This window comes from Tupaia chinensis, unplaced genomic scaffold (assembly GCF_000334495.1).
Source record: "Tupaia chinensis unplaced genomic scaffold, TupChi_1.0 Scaffold000362_1, whole genome shotgun sequence".
NCBI lineage: Eukaryota > Metazoa > Chordata > Mammalia > Scandentia > Tupaiidae > Tupaia > Tupaia belangeri.
In genome coordinates, this window is record NW_006159859.1 from 6,367,574 (window position 1) to 6,383,531 (window position 15,958).

Here is a 15,958-nt window from a genome sequence, read left to right on the forward strand (position 1 = left end):
TTTTTCTTTTTTTTTTTTTTTTTTTTTTTTTTTGGGGGGGGGAGAGAGATTTTTTTTTTTTTTTTTTTGCTGTAGGGCACATGCATTTGCCAGAAAGACAGAGAGGGAGACAGAGAGACAGAAAGTGAGAAATAATCCCCCAGTGGGGGTTGGCCATGCCGCAGTCCCTTCTCCTCCATTCTCCTCTTGGGGTCTTGGGCATGCATGCACACATGGCCAGGGTGAGTTTAACCCACCGAGTCCAGGGCTCAAATCACGGTCAGCTACATGGGAGTTCAGCGACACAGCCATTATGCTAACTACTGGTCCCCTTTCTTTTAAATTTTAACAAGTCATTTTGGCTCCATTTTACAATGGAGATCTCAGAAAATTGTATGGGTGCTCGTAAGTTGTCTCAGTAGCCACACCTAGTCATTGATAGAGCCATGACTAAACTCAGGTCTTTCTGTATCTAAGACCTTTATTCTTTGAAGTATGCCACATAGCTCCCTGAAATGTGAATATATGAGTCATCATTAAGCATCTCCTTACAAATAGATCCTGGAGTCTAAGTGTATGTCATTTCTACATATGACATGAATGCTTCAATAATAAAAACTCATAATTAAAATGTTTACGACATTTGTAAAGCTGCTATCCTAGGTTTAAAATATTCTGATTTTAATTTTTTAGGAAAATCACAAAACTCTCATGATTTGATTATGTGAACAAGTTTTTTTTTTTTTTTTTCCCCCTGGGAAGAGTGGGGGTAATGAGAAAGTGAAGCAATAAGATAAGAAACGCATCCTAAAATAACCTTGTGTATGTGTGATAACAATGAGTCAGCATAGCTGGAGGAACTAGAGCACCCACGATTACAATTATATTTTGAAATCTTGACTTTTTTAATTGCCCAAAGCCAGGTGTTTTGTTGGTCTGAGCATGTAGGCTTATGCTACTTGCTTCACTCTCATGTTCAGTTTCCTTTCAAGCAAGATAATTTTGGAAATCATATATCACTGAGATCATTTTCACATACATACCATCTGGAAATGTGTATATCAATCTGTTTACTGCAAATGATATACCATATGTAAAAAAAAAAAAAAAAGTAACTGCTTTGAAGCATCCTGAGTAATTTAGTATTCACATGGCAAAACTTGATTATAGCTCATTTATCATATGTATATGATCCAAACTTCTATTTCTGTCAGTTTTAATCAACAATGATTTCTTGCTACTGATTGGGATAGTGTAATCTAAACAAAAAAATTCTATTCAAAGATATCATGAATTGACATAGATATTTTATATGTCTATAAAGAAGTTATGTTCTGAAGTTTCTAAAGTAGTTGCTAAAATTAGTCATATTTTTCTTAGTTTTAAATGATGTTTCCTAAAGATGCTCCATGAATAATTGCTGAGGAGGACTGCAATCGTTTCTTCTTACATTTATGTTTGAAATTATTTTTTGCAAAGTCCATCCTGTTTTCCCTAGAAGAAATTACTTTCTTATTTCCTGTCCTTGTTTTCACTTAGAATCATTATAAACCCCACTCCATTCAGGAAAATCCTATCCAACATCATTAATCCCTTTTTTCCCCTAATCTTTTCTAATTTCTCTCGTGCTTTGCTTTTTTTATTATATTATCAAATTATTAGAAACTATTTTTAAATGTTCTTGCTTCTTTACTAAGATTTAGATCAAATAATGAAAATGTCATTATGAAGCCCTTGACTCAGAGTTCTGTCAATTTCCAAACACACAGATCTGTTTTATACACTCAACCCACAATATATCTTCTTTTTCCTTTGCCGACCATATTAACTATCCTCATGTCAAATATGTTAGTTACACATGTGGTGGCAATGATTTATTTATAGATTGTTTTCCAGATAGTCAACATTCCTCGGGAAGAGCAAGGGCAACCATTAGATTCTGAATCTTCTTCTAATGGCCGACTAAGAATGGAGTTTGTTCTGATTCCTTCTACTCACCAGATTTTTCCATTTAGATGCCAAATAGTGACTTGTCAAATTAAGTGTGTGCAAGATGAGAGTTAACAGCTATATAGCAAGCCTAGTGTTGCTTTATCATTGTCATCTTAGTGACTTACGATCGAAGAAGCAACATCTTCCATTCATCTCTTTTGGAACCCTGCACTTCAATAAAATACTTGAACACTCTGTCAGTCACTTTCCAACATATGCATTTGCAAAGCCTCTTTGTTCTCAGGTTTATATACCAAACACTAAACACAATTAAATTCTTCATCTTGGCTAAATAATATGTGAGTTTATGTTAAAGTGTTTTCCTTCAGTTAGTGTTTTCAAGGATATAAACACTATTGTGGCTGCACATGTGAATGTGGTCATTGAACTCTGTCTTTACATGAGATTGTAAGTAACTGTGACACTGTTTTGACATTACAAATCCACTCCCTTCTAATAACATACAATTACTATGACCTGCTTGTATAAAAGCACCATTAGGTTAATGCACAATTATGTGAAATGTATAAGGATATAACAGTAACTCTACCATTTCAAACTTCAATTCTTTATCATAGGGCAAAAGGGACAAATTTAGCAGTAGTATGTATCTTTATGTTTAGATAGATTCTAAAATTCAAAGTCATGAATAAAATAATTTCAAGATGATAATAAAACACTGTTGCTTTCCAAAGTCTAGAAATATACCCTAAAAGAAAATTGTCTCTCGACCTGCCCATGTTAGTGATTGTATATGTAGAAAACTTCCCAAGGAATATATCACAGTTAAAGATTACTCATTTATTTTAAAGAATTAATTAGTTCATTTATTATTATTATTATTATTATATCACATTAGTTTTGCCAGAGAAACACACACACACACACACACACACACACACACACAGAGAGAGAGAGAGAGAGAGAGAGAGAGAGAGAGAAAGAGAAAGAGAAAGTCTCCAGGTCCAGGACTTGAATCACGGTTGGCCATGTGGGAATTCTGGTGCCTTAACCACCACGCCACCAAGAAATAATACCCTAGAGGGGATGGCCACACCACAGTCCCTTTTCCTCCATTCTCTCCTTGGGATTTTGGACATACATACACAAGAGCCCAGCGTGAATTTCAACCCATCTTGGCCATATGAGAATACAGTGCCTTAACCACTATACCTCCTGTGGCCCTGATTTTTCATTCTTTTTTTTCTTGAAAGACTTTTGCTATAGGGTATTTGTATTCCCTGGAGAGACAAAGAGACAAAGGCAGAAAGCAAGAAATCAACCACTTGGGGGATGACCATGCCACAATCCCTTTTTTTGCATTCTCCCCTGGGATTTTGGGCATGCATGCACATGTGTCTGGCATGAGTTTCAAGCTGCCAGGTCTGGGAATTGAACTGCAGTCAACTATGTGGGAGTCCAGTGAAGTAATCATTATATTATCTGCTGGTCCTCTGACTTTTCATCCTTAACATGACTTCTTCACCTGCATTTCCCCAAGTTTGCATGAGTGCACACACACACACACACACACACACACACACACACACACGCACAAGCTAGAAGAGTGTTAGTTTGCCTGGCATAATGTATTTTTAACTGGCTTTTATCTTACTTAAATGTAAGTACTTTTTCAAACACATGGCAGAGCTTATATCCTATTTAAAAGAAAATTTCATCTGATTACATGCAAGTATTATTTAGAATAATGTTGCATGAGAGATAATATTCCTACATTGAAGAAGAGCTTGAAACCCACTTAATATGCAGCCTCATCTGTAATTCCCTGTTATAAGCATTATCCCGTGAGAAGCCAGAATTACCAACCCAACATATGAAGGCTGTTGAGCTGGAGACAATCAAAAAGCAAATGCAGGAAAACTCTAAAAGCAGGACACAGATTTACCAAGATGAATGTTATCCTGCCTCCCATACTCTCATACTTGTCAGAAAGAAAAAAGTTAACCACTGAAGACCACTTATTGCTTAGATATACCAGAAAAGTCTTCATTAGCAAGTTTTCCTAAATTAGTCTTTATCTGTTGTTTACCTCCCCTCAAGTTACTGCATCTAGAGACTCTTAAGTCTTTTCTCTTTGTCTTGTCACTTCTCTATAAATTTACTTTTCTTTCTTTCTTTTTTTTTCTCATTTTTAGAGAGATTTTCGATAAAGGATGTATGCACTTGCCAAAGAGACAGACAGAAAGTGAGAATCATCCCTTGGGGGAATGGCCATGCCACAGTCCCTTCTCTATTCTCCTCTTGGAATTTTGGGCAAGTATGCACATGCTCCTGGTGTGAGTTTCAAGCCTCTGGGCCTGGGACTTGAACTGGAGTCAACCATGTGGGAGTCTAGAAACATAACCATTACCGCAAAACTCTTGGAATTTCTGAGTGACAGGAATGTCTTTGTTATTTATGGTGGATTCTCTGGGATACAGCTGATAGTTTATGCTAATGAGGTGACTCATGGTGTGTCTCTAGTTTATACTAATGAGGATGGCGACTCAGGATGAGGACTGGCCACATCAGAAAGGCCACCCATGTGATCTGAAATTGAACTCAGAGCCATCTAATATCAACCTAAGCCCCTGAGAAGAGAAGGGGAGAGGAAGAGGACTAGAGATTGAGTTCAACCTCCTGGACAGTGATTCAATCAATGATGCCTATGTTCTGCAACACCAATATATCTCCAGACACTGAAGCTCAGGCCAACCTTCATGGTTGGCAGTACTCCAGTGCCAAGAGAATAACACATCCCTCACGACAGAGAAGCTTCACATTTGGAACCTTCCCAGTCTCAGATTCTCCCCTACACATCTCTTCTAACATGTACCCTTTGCTCGTAATAAACATAAGTTAAGTATGATCGGTTTCATTGGAAAAATTTCTAGCAAGTTATTGGAATCAGTGATGGTTTGGAGAAACAGATGAACTTAGGGTTGGTATCAGATTCATAGGCAGACATGGAGAACCATGCCCTTAACCCTGAGTGTGGCTAACTCTAGGGACTGAACAACCTTCTTTGGCAAGTTATTTACTTTTTTAAGTCTCAGTCTTCATCTCTTTCTAGGTAAAATAGTACCTAGGTTATCATTTATGAGATTAAATAATCATATAGAATACATATTCCATTCTTTGCACATAACAGTGCTCCATGAAGGCTTTCTTATGATTTCCAAGGAATCAAAAAACTTGACTGCTTGTGGACCGGATGTGTCCCCCCAAAATTTCATGTGTTGGATTGGGACAGGAGTGACAGGGCGAAAACTTAGTCCAACCATGGTGGGGCCTTTCAGAGATTAGGATGAAGGTCATCAGAACAGGGCCCTATAATTGAACCACAATAGCCTTATAAGGAAAAGGAATAAGACAAAAACACTTGGACACAGACACATGCAATCCATCTTGTCATGTGATCACCAGCAAAAAGACCCTCACCGATGTGGCCTCTGGCCCTTGGACCTCTAAATCGTGAGTTGATAAACTTCTCTTCTTATAAATCACCCAGTTTCAGGTAATTTCTGTTATTAGCAACAGAACAGAGTAGACCTTACATCCTAGTGCATTATCTTATAAGTGAAAGAAAGATAGGAACAATTGCGCTCAGAGCACTCAAGCCAAGTATGTAGCCATTTTCATGTATCAGAGCTTCAGCTATTGTTTATCTGTCTTGTCCGATATGAGAATCACCAGGGCTAGTGATACATTTCACTAGGATTCTTAGGCCTGTGACCAGCGATTGCATCTTAATTTCTGAGAAATTAAAAAATAAAGCCTGGGAATTACAAGCTAGAGCTCTATTATTATATAAGCATCTGAGATTTAACTAAAAGGCGAATTACTATGGAAGATAGTAGCTGAGAAAACGATGGGGGTATAATAGAATACTCAGTGGATCAGAAGCAGAAGACATTGCTCAAAGCCTCAATGCAGATATGTGTTTAGCATTTTCAGCTCTGTGATACTGGAAGAGGCCTTTGCCTATCTAGTAAATGCCCTTGCAGTGTCTAGTATCAAAGTCAGTGTGGGGACCAGCAGTTAGCATAATGGCTATGTACCTGAACTCCCATGTAGTTGACCACAGTTCGAGTCCCAGACCCGGCAGCTTAAACTCATGCAGGGCGCATGTGCATGTGTGCCCAAGATCCTAAGAGGAGAATGGAGGAGAAAGGATTGTGGCATGGCCATCCCCTAGGAGGGTGATTTCTCGCTTTCTGTCTCTCTGTTTGTCTCTGTCTTTCTGGAGAATGCATGCGCCCTGTAGCAAAAACCTCTTCAAAAAAAAAAAAAAAAGCCAGTGTGAATATTAACTGAAGTGGTACATACATAGACACTCAGAAACTCTGATTATGCTTTAGTGAATGTAATTATTGATTTGGACAAATAATGATATTCTAATATAGAGATAAAAATATTTTTGAGCAGTGTGATAGAAGCCCAATTGCTTGACTCAAAAGGATAAGAACGTTGGTATAAATTAGTCTAGCAGCATGTTGAAGCCCATCTTAGAAGAGAAAGGCTAGAGGCAAGAGGCATTCTTAGATATTTTTCAGGAGTTGAAACTCGAGTTGATAAACCCTAAACTAGGATGTACCTAGTGTGAGTGAAAGAAGGAGTGTTTTGTAAGATGGAAGGTAAGGAGGTGGGAGAACTAAAAAAAGCAAAATTACTAGGACCTATTTGAGTTTCAGTGGAGGTGAGGAACTTACTAAGGCATTATTTCTAGGCATTCAATAGGTCTTCCTATTTCTTTCCAAAGCTGTTTCAAAAGCTCAATGTCCATTTCTGTAAGCAGATAATATCTGAGTATACCTCTCTCTCAAGCTTCTTTATCTTATGTCCTTGGAAACTCAAATCAGCTCAGTCCTGGCCTTCTAAAATGACCTCATAGTCGGTGTTTCTGATCACAAATACTTTTCACTATTCCACTGAAAAAGAAACTAGGCCCATATCATTTCATTCTGTAAGAAATGTGTTTTGAATATGTCCATGTCTCTCAATATAACATTTTTTTTTTTTTTTAGCAAATAGCAAGCTAAAACAACTTCATTGTAAACTATAATTTTAACAATTCCCCAAATTCTTATTAACTGATGCATTCTGCGGTCATGTTTCCGAAAACTACTACCACAGTTATTACCAGGTATTTATTGCCATTGTGCTAGGCATTTTAGGGTACAGATAAAGACTGTTTCCTGATTGTGAAGCATTGGCAGGGTTTATTTTGCTAAAGTAGACTTGTCTTCATTCTGACAAAGCATGGACAAATGTTACAGGGAGATGTGTTTTGACAACTGCGAGCATGACACTGGTAGAATTATTTAATATTACAGATTGTAATTAAGAGGCCTAACTGTGGCCCAAACATAGTTCCTTTGGAGTCCAGTCCATTTTACTTTTGTTTTCACAAGAGGTAAAAGATTTTTATCTCGATCTTATCATATATATGTATAGTGTCTATCAAATTTACCTGGATCACTTGAAAGTGAATGAAGCCATGTTTATTTTGCATGTGGATTGGCTGTATCAAAATGCAGCCAGGCATTTAGTGCTGCAGTGACCAATGGCATAACATAAATGTATGTGGCTAAGAGAAAGGAAACAAAACAGTTTCTATTTCAATATCGAAAGTTTATTTTGTGTAAAATATTCAGAGCAATGTAGGTGCTTAGTGAGTGTTGCTAAAAATCACATAAACAAGGACAAAAGCAATAAATTGTGTATAGATTATCACGAGAGAGGGTGACACTTTAGAGGTTGCTATTGTTATTGCAGTTTTTAACTGCCACCTTACCAGTAGGAGTAATGAGGGTTGATGAATATTGCTATTGAGACAACGTATAATTTTGTTGTGTTAAATGCATATTCTAGATGTTCATCAGACCGTATTGAGTCTGCTCCCTGGTGTTTCTGCTGTAGTGATTTTTTTCCCATTATTTTTCTGTTGCTAAGAATACACACTCTGTAACTATGGTCTCTCTGTGACCACTAGCTGTCAGTGCCAATTATAATTTAAATAGCCCAGGCAATGAAAATTTAAATTTGAACCAGCAAATAGCTATCATCAACACATTACTGAAACAAAGTCAGTTGGAGGACCCAAGGAAGTACATCCACATTCAGACTCAGCAAGCTAAGAATGAGAATGAGACTGAATTGAATATATGTATATATATATATTTGTAATCATGATAAACATGCTTCTAAGTAAGATAATTAACTGTGGTCAATGAAAGAGCAGTGTTCCTGGCATGAAATACATTCAAGTGGGAAAAACAATGATAATTAAAACAGAAATATTTAAGGAATGAAAATGAATTCTTCTATGTTTCAGTGAACAAAGCTCAGTTCATTTTTCTATTAAACAAAAAAACCACTGGTTTTACCAACAAGGAAGGTACTTTCAAACAGCCAGTAGGAATGCCCTTTGCATTGTTTTGCAGTGGGTGTGATGAATTTGCATTTACTATCTTCAATCTCAACATGTTTCCTTAATATTCACAAACAGTGAGTATATACACATCCTGTGTGGGTAAGGAAGTGTATTGGTAGTTCTAAGTATACAGGGTGCAGAAGTAAGGTGCTACTATCAGTTGTCAGGGAGTTGGAAGTGGTTTAGTAAGAAGCAGCTCTCTAAGTTGGGTCTTCAGGATTGAGTAGGAGTTCTTCCGAAGGTGTATAGGAAAGGGCTTAGTGAAAACAGCAATAGCAGCACAACCCAGCGGTATGAAATCATGAAAGGGCATCGTATGTTTCAGAAAGGTGGCCATAGCTGAGGGTCTGCAAGGGTGGAAGGACTATGGTTGGAGATTGAGAAAGTAGAACAGAACTTTTTTTTTTTTTAATGTTTTAGTAATTTTTATTGGTTTGCTGTTACCACTGTAACAGCGCATCACAAATGTAGTGGCTTAAAACAAATTAATGAATAGTATCTTGCAGTTCTAGAGGTCAGAAGTCTGAAAGGAGTCTTATTGTGCTGAAGTAAAGATGTTGGCATGGCAATATTCTTTCCAGAGACTTGGGAGAGAATCTGTTTTCTTGTTTTCTCAAGTGGTCACCAATGTTCTTTGGCTTATGGTCTCTTCTGCCATCTTCAAAACAACACCTTGGGCCTAGTCCTTTAATGCTTCTATTTCCCTGGTTCTCTCCTCCAATTAAAGGACCTTTGTGATTTCATCAGCCCACTCAGAAGATCCAGGATAGTCCTTTATCTTTCGGTCAGGTAATCAATAAACTCAATTCTCTTTGCTGTGATGGAACAAGCTCACAGGTTTCCAAGGTTAGGTTTATACTTGATCATGTAGCAATGGAAAGGCAAGATCTTTTAGCTAAAGGACATGTGTAAGTGGTTACATGATATGTGTTTAAAATGTTATGACTTAAGTTACATATATAAGTGATTTCTAAATGGCAACACTTCTGTCAAATGTACAGTAATAAATGAGAGCTGTTCTTTATTCTCCTGCTCTCCACTTTCCTCCTGTTTGCCTTCATCATGCCCTGGAGGTAGCCATGTTTGACGCTTGTTTCTTCTCGTGTTTGTTGTAAGTTCCTAAGTAATTTTATATTGACTTCTAAAAATTAGTCTTATATAATAACTTTTGATTTTTACTATGAAAGTTAGACATTTAGTACCATGTTCTCAAGCCCTCTTCCAACTGATCTTTCCAGCTCTCTGTACAATTATTTTATTATTTTTGGTAATTGATTCAACCTTAATAGTATTATTTACATGTAATGTAAATTTACATGAAATATAAACGTGATAATTATATTCTCAGCTTTAATATCTACATCATTAGGCCTATATAAATATTTAGGGTTGAGCTACGTAATGACTATTCTTCTATTTCTGTACAAATCATTGTCTCTCCTTGGCTTTATAACAGCACGCTTTTTTTACTTGCTTGTGTTTCTTTATATCTATCACTAAAACATCTCAAATAGTCTTTCAAAAATGTAAATATTTTCTTAGTATGTTTAAATAAATCGAGTACTCTGTAAATTTATTCCTATTTTTTTTGTTTGTTTTGTCTTTTTCTTTTTCTTTGTTTTTATGAATCTCACATCTCTCTTAGAACCCTCTAACCTCCACTGCCAATCTGGTAGATCTTTTTCCTTAATTAATTTATTCAATATAATAAATTTCTACTATGAATGAGACACTGCTAAATTTTGGAGATAACATGTTGAGCCAGAAGGGCCAGCAGATGGTATAATGGTTACGTCATTCGACTCCCACGTCGTTGACTGTGGTTCGGTTTCGAACATGGCAGCTTGAAACTCACACTGGGTACATGTGCGTGTATGCCAAAAATGCCAACAGGAGATGGAGGTGAAGGGATTGCAGTGTGGTCATCCCCATGGGGGACGGTGACTTCTCACTTTCTGTCTCCTGTCTCTCCAGTGAGTGCATGTGCCCTATAGCAAAAATCTCTCTTAAAAATATGTTGAGCAAGATAAATATGGACCCTGACTTCATGGAGCTTATAGGTCAGTGAAGAAGAAAGTGTTAAAGTGAATAAATAAAGTGGGACCAGAGTTAGCATAATGGCTATGTCGCTGGACTCCCACGTAGTTGACCGTGGTTCGCGTCCCGGACCTGGTGGCTTAAAACTCATGCCGGGCGTGTGTGCGTGCGTGCCCAAGATCCCGAGAGGAGAATGGAGGAGAAGGGATTGCAGCGGGGCCATCCCCTCTCGGGGGGTGATTTCTCACTTTCTGTCTCTCTGTCTTTCTCTGTCGGTCTGGCGAGTGCATGTGCTCTATAGCAAAAACCTCAAAAAAAAAAAAAAGAATAAATAAATAAATAATAATGAGATATAATTAAAAATGAGAGTCAAGTACCATGAGGGAAAAAGAGACAAAAAGAAAGATTAATAAAGGTGGGGGGAGGTGAAGATTTATTTTATATAAATAGGTGGCCAGATAAGCTTTCTCTGAAGATATTGCCATCATCTTCTTTTCCTAAATCTCAATATATGAGAAACATGACGTTCTGATGTGTTGAAATATGAGAATTGAAACCAGCATGCTGGGACTGGATATATATTTCTGTACCTTGTTAAACAACACCAGGAGCATATTTACTTACCTGTTTGTTAATGCTGACACCAAGCAAAAATAACTTAGTCATTACTCCAGGAGGTAATCTGCTCCTGGAAGAAAAGACTGAACCAAATGAATGTCTTACTTATGACGATGACAACTTTCTTTTTCTGTTTTTAAGAATTATTTTATTTAACTTTATTTATTTATTTACTTATTTTAATTTGACCAGGGGCAGAGGGCGGAGAGAGAGAGAGAGAGAGAGAGAAAGTGAGAAAGCAAGCCACCAGGTCCCGGACTTGAACCACGGTCGGCCATGTGGGAGTCCAGTGCCCTTAACCACCACACCACCTGCCAGCACCAAGATGACAACTTTCTTATCAGGATTTGCCTACCAGTCGAAAGTTACCTATTCAATAGTAACCTCTACCCATGAACCATCAGTTACCCCCTTGTAAGGTTCATTTAGAAATCACCCAGGATAGGTCCTAATTTTCCATACTGAGACACTTCTAAGGGCCTATCAAGGTGGTACCTTACCCCAACACTGAAGTATGTCTAATAGCTACTTTTGCTAGTGGTCTTTTGGGGAGTCAGTAGATGATATAGGTGAAGAGTCCAATCTCTGAAACAGAATTATAAACAGATAAAGTCTTCACTCCCATATTTAGCTTCAACCCAAAGCCTAGTGTTTGTCTTTTTTAATGATACATTTCTTTTATCTCTAAAAAAACAATATTCCTCTAAGATCAACTTCCTACTTCAGCTTATGATTCCAGCTTTTCCAATTCTTGAGGAGATTTTTTGTTGATTTTAGCCAGAGGCTGGGTGCATAGGTGCAGTCCTGAAGCTGAGTTTCACTGGGGTGGCCCAGGTGATGGGGCCTATGGCAAAGTTTAATGCTCACCTCATTCTCCTTTCTCCACAGGAAAGAGGATATTTCTTACCATGCTGTGCTGCATGGACTTGAGATTAGGGTGGCAAGAGTAATGAGAAACTGTACTTCCTACCCTCTTTAATGCATCTTTTCTGATTTCTATGCTTTACTCAGGAACTAATCTTTGATCTGAATTTCTTTGCCCTTGTGAAGATATTTTTATGTATGCACATTTGTTCAATGTGATGTTTCTTTGAGAGGACAAGCACTAGCTAGAAACACTTATTCCACCCTCTTGCTGACATTCTTGTCTTATGTACTTCAAGAAAATCTTTTGCTACCTCCAATTTATAGATGTTTATACGCACTCCTACTGTTAACTTTACATTTCGCTTTTTCCACTCCAGTGTTTCTTCTGCTTAGAATGTATCCTTCTCTATGGTTAGATTGAAATCTCATTTTATTTTTCTTTATATAAAAGACCTCTCCCCATGAAACCAAACCAAACCAAACCTAAACTATATTCTCTCCTGCACTAATGTTTATATCACTTGTATAATATATTGAATTGTTATATATATTATGATTTATTTCTGAACTTTGTTCTCTTATACTTATTTTCTATTTTTATTCTTATTTTTAAATTGATTTACCTATTCCTAAAGTGATATTCTTATGTATAAGCTTTGCAATAAGTTAATTTTGTCTCTTGAGATATTTGATTGCAGGGTTGGCCCCACATAGCAGTGGTTAAGAGAGTCAGATCTTACATGGCCTTCTGTAGTTTGAATACTGATCCACGTGACTTGAAAAACATGCCAGACACATGTGTGTACATCCCCAAAATCCTGACAGATGAGAAAAATGGAGGAGAAGGGATTGCAACATGACTACACCTCATGGGGTTACTTTTTATCCTTTCTCTTTCTCTGAAGAAAACAGACATGCCCTCTGGTGATTAAAAAAAATACTGGAATTTTTATTTGGATTATTTTGAATTTGCATATTAATTTGGAGAGAACTGCTATTTATATTTCGAAGTCACCAGTATGCAATGTCCTTTATTTCTTCAGAACATCACCTTTTATCTTAGAGTATTTGTTATATTTAGTAATTCCTTAGTTATTAATGCATTTTCTGTCTAGTGTATTGGTTAGCATTTGCTACTCAAGAAACAAGAAAAATATCTCAGGGCATATAATAATAGGTTTTTATTTTCCACTCATGCGTGTAATGATTAGGTTGGATAACCTGCTCAATGTGTCTCATTCTTGAGTCTACCTGGGGGAAGGTGGAAATTCCCAACTTATGATATTCTTAAGATTAAAGTCAGACACTCCCAGATAGATGAGTAGAAATAATTCAGTTCTCAGGACAGGCACACACACTGTCACACACATTGTCACTTCTGCCCATGTTCCATTGGTCAAAAGAAATGACGTTTTCCAGCCCATGATCAAGGGAGCAGGAAAGTCTCCTTTTTCCATGCAGGTATTTCAGTGAGAAGAAATTTGCTGAACAGTCACTAAGTCTATTATAGCTAGACAGTTAACCTTCTACACAGGCAAAATGAGTTGAGGTTATCATGCTGTTAATTAATTAAACAGGTTATTTGAAGAAAAGTATTTGAGATCAACCAGGGAAATTACTGAATTTTACTTATAATTCCATGCATTAATTATAATTAATTAATTTTTAGCTTTATTCCCCCAAAGGGTTTTTATTTTAAACATAATGCTATTAAATAATGGGGCTAATAGATAGACTATAGAGAAGATAATCTTATGAACCTAACAGTTGTTATTTGTGATTTAGTGTCACATGAGAGATGGAAATTGTTATTTTAACATTTGCTGCACATTTTAGAATATTTGTCACTACATGCAGTGTTTAATTAAACACACACACACACACGTAAATATTTCCTCTCTGTGTATGTAAATTATCTACATTTAACCAAGGACCCAAGGACTCAATGCTTTTGCATTTTAATGTGAGGCATTCTGATGGACCGAATTATGTCATATATTCTGACTTCATGCATTTCAGCAAGTCTATATGTTATATGTTAAAAAATGAGTACTTTAGGGGCCAGCAGGTGTCACGAGGGGTAAGGTGTTGGATTCCCACATGGCCAACCATGGTTCAAATCCCAGACTTAGTAACTTGAAAATCATGCCTGGCACTTGTGCATGCATAGCCAAAATAGTGAGAGGAGAACGTTGGAGAAGGGATTGTGGCATGGCTATCCCTGCTGGAAGGCGATTTCTCACTTTCTCTCTCTGTCTCTCTCTCTTTGGCAGGTGCATGTGCCCTACAACAAAAATGTAGATGAGATGTAATGAGATTTTTTTCTTTACTAATAAGTCAAAGTAGTAGACAATTTCCTTTGACTTTTCTATGGTATACTTAATATACTGTTGAAAATTCAATGTGAATTGTTTTATTTGATAGATTCACTGAACCAAATCTCTGAACAGTCTTATTTGTTGTTCTTATACTGAACTTTAAGAGCATTAAATACTTTAATTTTTTTTTTTTTTTGGAAAGATTTTTGCTATATGGTATGTGCACTCACCAGAGAGACAGAGAGGGACAGAGGAATAGAATACAAGAAATAACCCCACAGAGGGGATGGCCATACCACAATCCCTTCTCTATCATTCTCCTCTCGGGATCTTGGGCATGCATGCACATGTGCCCAGCATGAGTCTTAAGCCGCCGGGTCTGGGGCTCAAACTGCTATTAACTGCATGAGAGTACAGTGGCATAACCATTATGCCATATGCTGGTCCTGAGCATTAATTACTTTTACTAGGAAATAGGAGAGTAAATGGAATTAAGTACACATTTATTTTGGTGCACAAGTTTTTGAAATCCATGCAGTTTTTTTCATAATGTGTATTTTCCAGTAACTTTTTGAAGAACCTTCATATATTGGTATCTAGAGACGTTGACTGAAAAGCATCCTAGTTTGTTTATTTAATTTTTAGTTGCTTTATTTACCCATATGAATAGAGATAGCTATGCTTGCAAGCTCTTAAGAAAATCTATATTTGAATAATATACTTGGTAATATATTTCAGTATATTTTTATGAAGAATTAAGAACTCTTTTATTATATAAATAAAACCAGGAAAATTAACCTTAATTAGTTTCCAGATAGGTCTATCTTGTGGAAAATACCATTGATAATACACCTTAAAAGAACAGTAAATAGTACTAGAAATACCAACATAGTCTTAAACAATAACAACAAAAGAATCTGTCATTGACTTGTCATTGATTTTTTTAGTAATAATTTGAGGAATATTGAAGACCCAATCTAAATTTATGTATTATTAGCCAAATGAGGCATAAATCAAAGTAAAAATTCTCACAATTTTATTGATTTGTTAATAGTAATTCTAGCTTGCCAATTTCAAAATGACACAGAATCTTTCCTAATGCTGAGATTTTATACTTAAACGATCCCATCTGAAATCACAAATGAGCAATATTTCTGAGTCCCCATCTACTAATCTGGTGAAACATAGAGGAGGACCTGGGGACATGGGCTCCAAATCATAAGGACTTATAACTTTCTGGAAGTCATATGTTATGAGAAAAGTAAACTTTTTTAAAATTGTCATATTTTCCAAGGTGCCAAAAGAGTAAATATGATTTAATCTTAATACTGCATTTTTTTACACTTAATAAAGAAGCACTAATATAATCCTTCTATGGCACTGTGTATTATCCAAAGAATAAAACGTTATCCTGTGATCTTTGACAGCTTTTATTTTTCTTAAGAATGTGTAATGATAATAAATATCAATCATGCTAGAGGCCATAAAGCTATTTTATCTATTAAGTGGGCATACATATTTTAACCTAGAATAAAAGAGTATGTTTGAGATGGTCTCTGGTTTAGTTCTTTGGTATAGTAGTCTTTATATTTCTGCCAAATTTAATACCAGAATGAAATCAAGACAATAAAAAGTGATCCTTTGCCATTGAAAAATTACATCGCATGGACCACCTAGTGGCACAGCAATAATACAACACTCGGTTATGCTG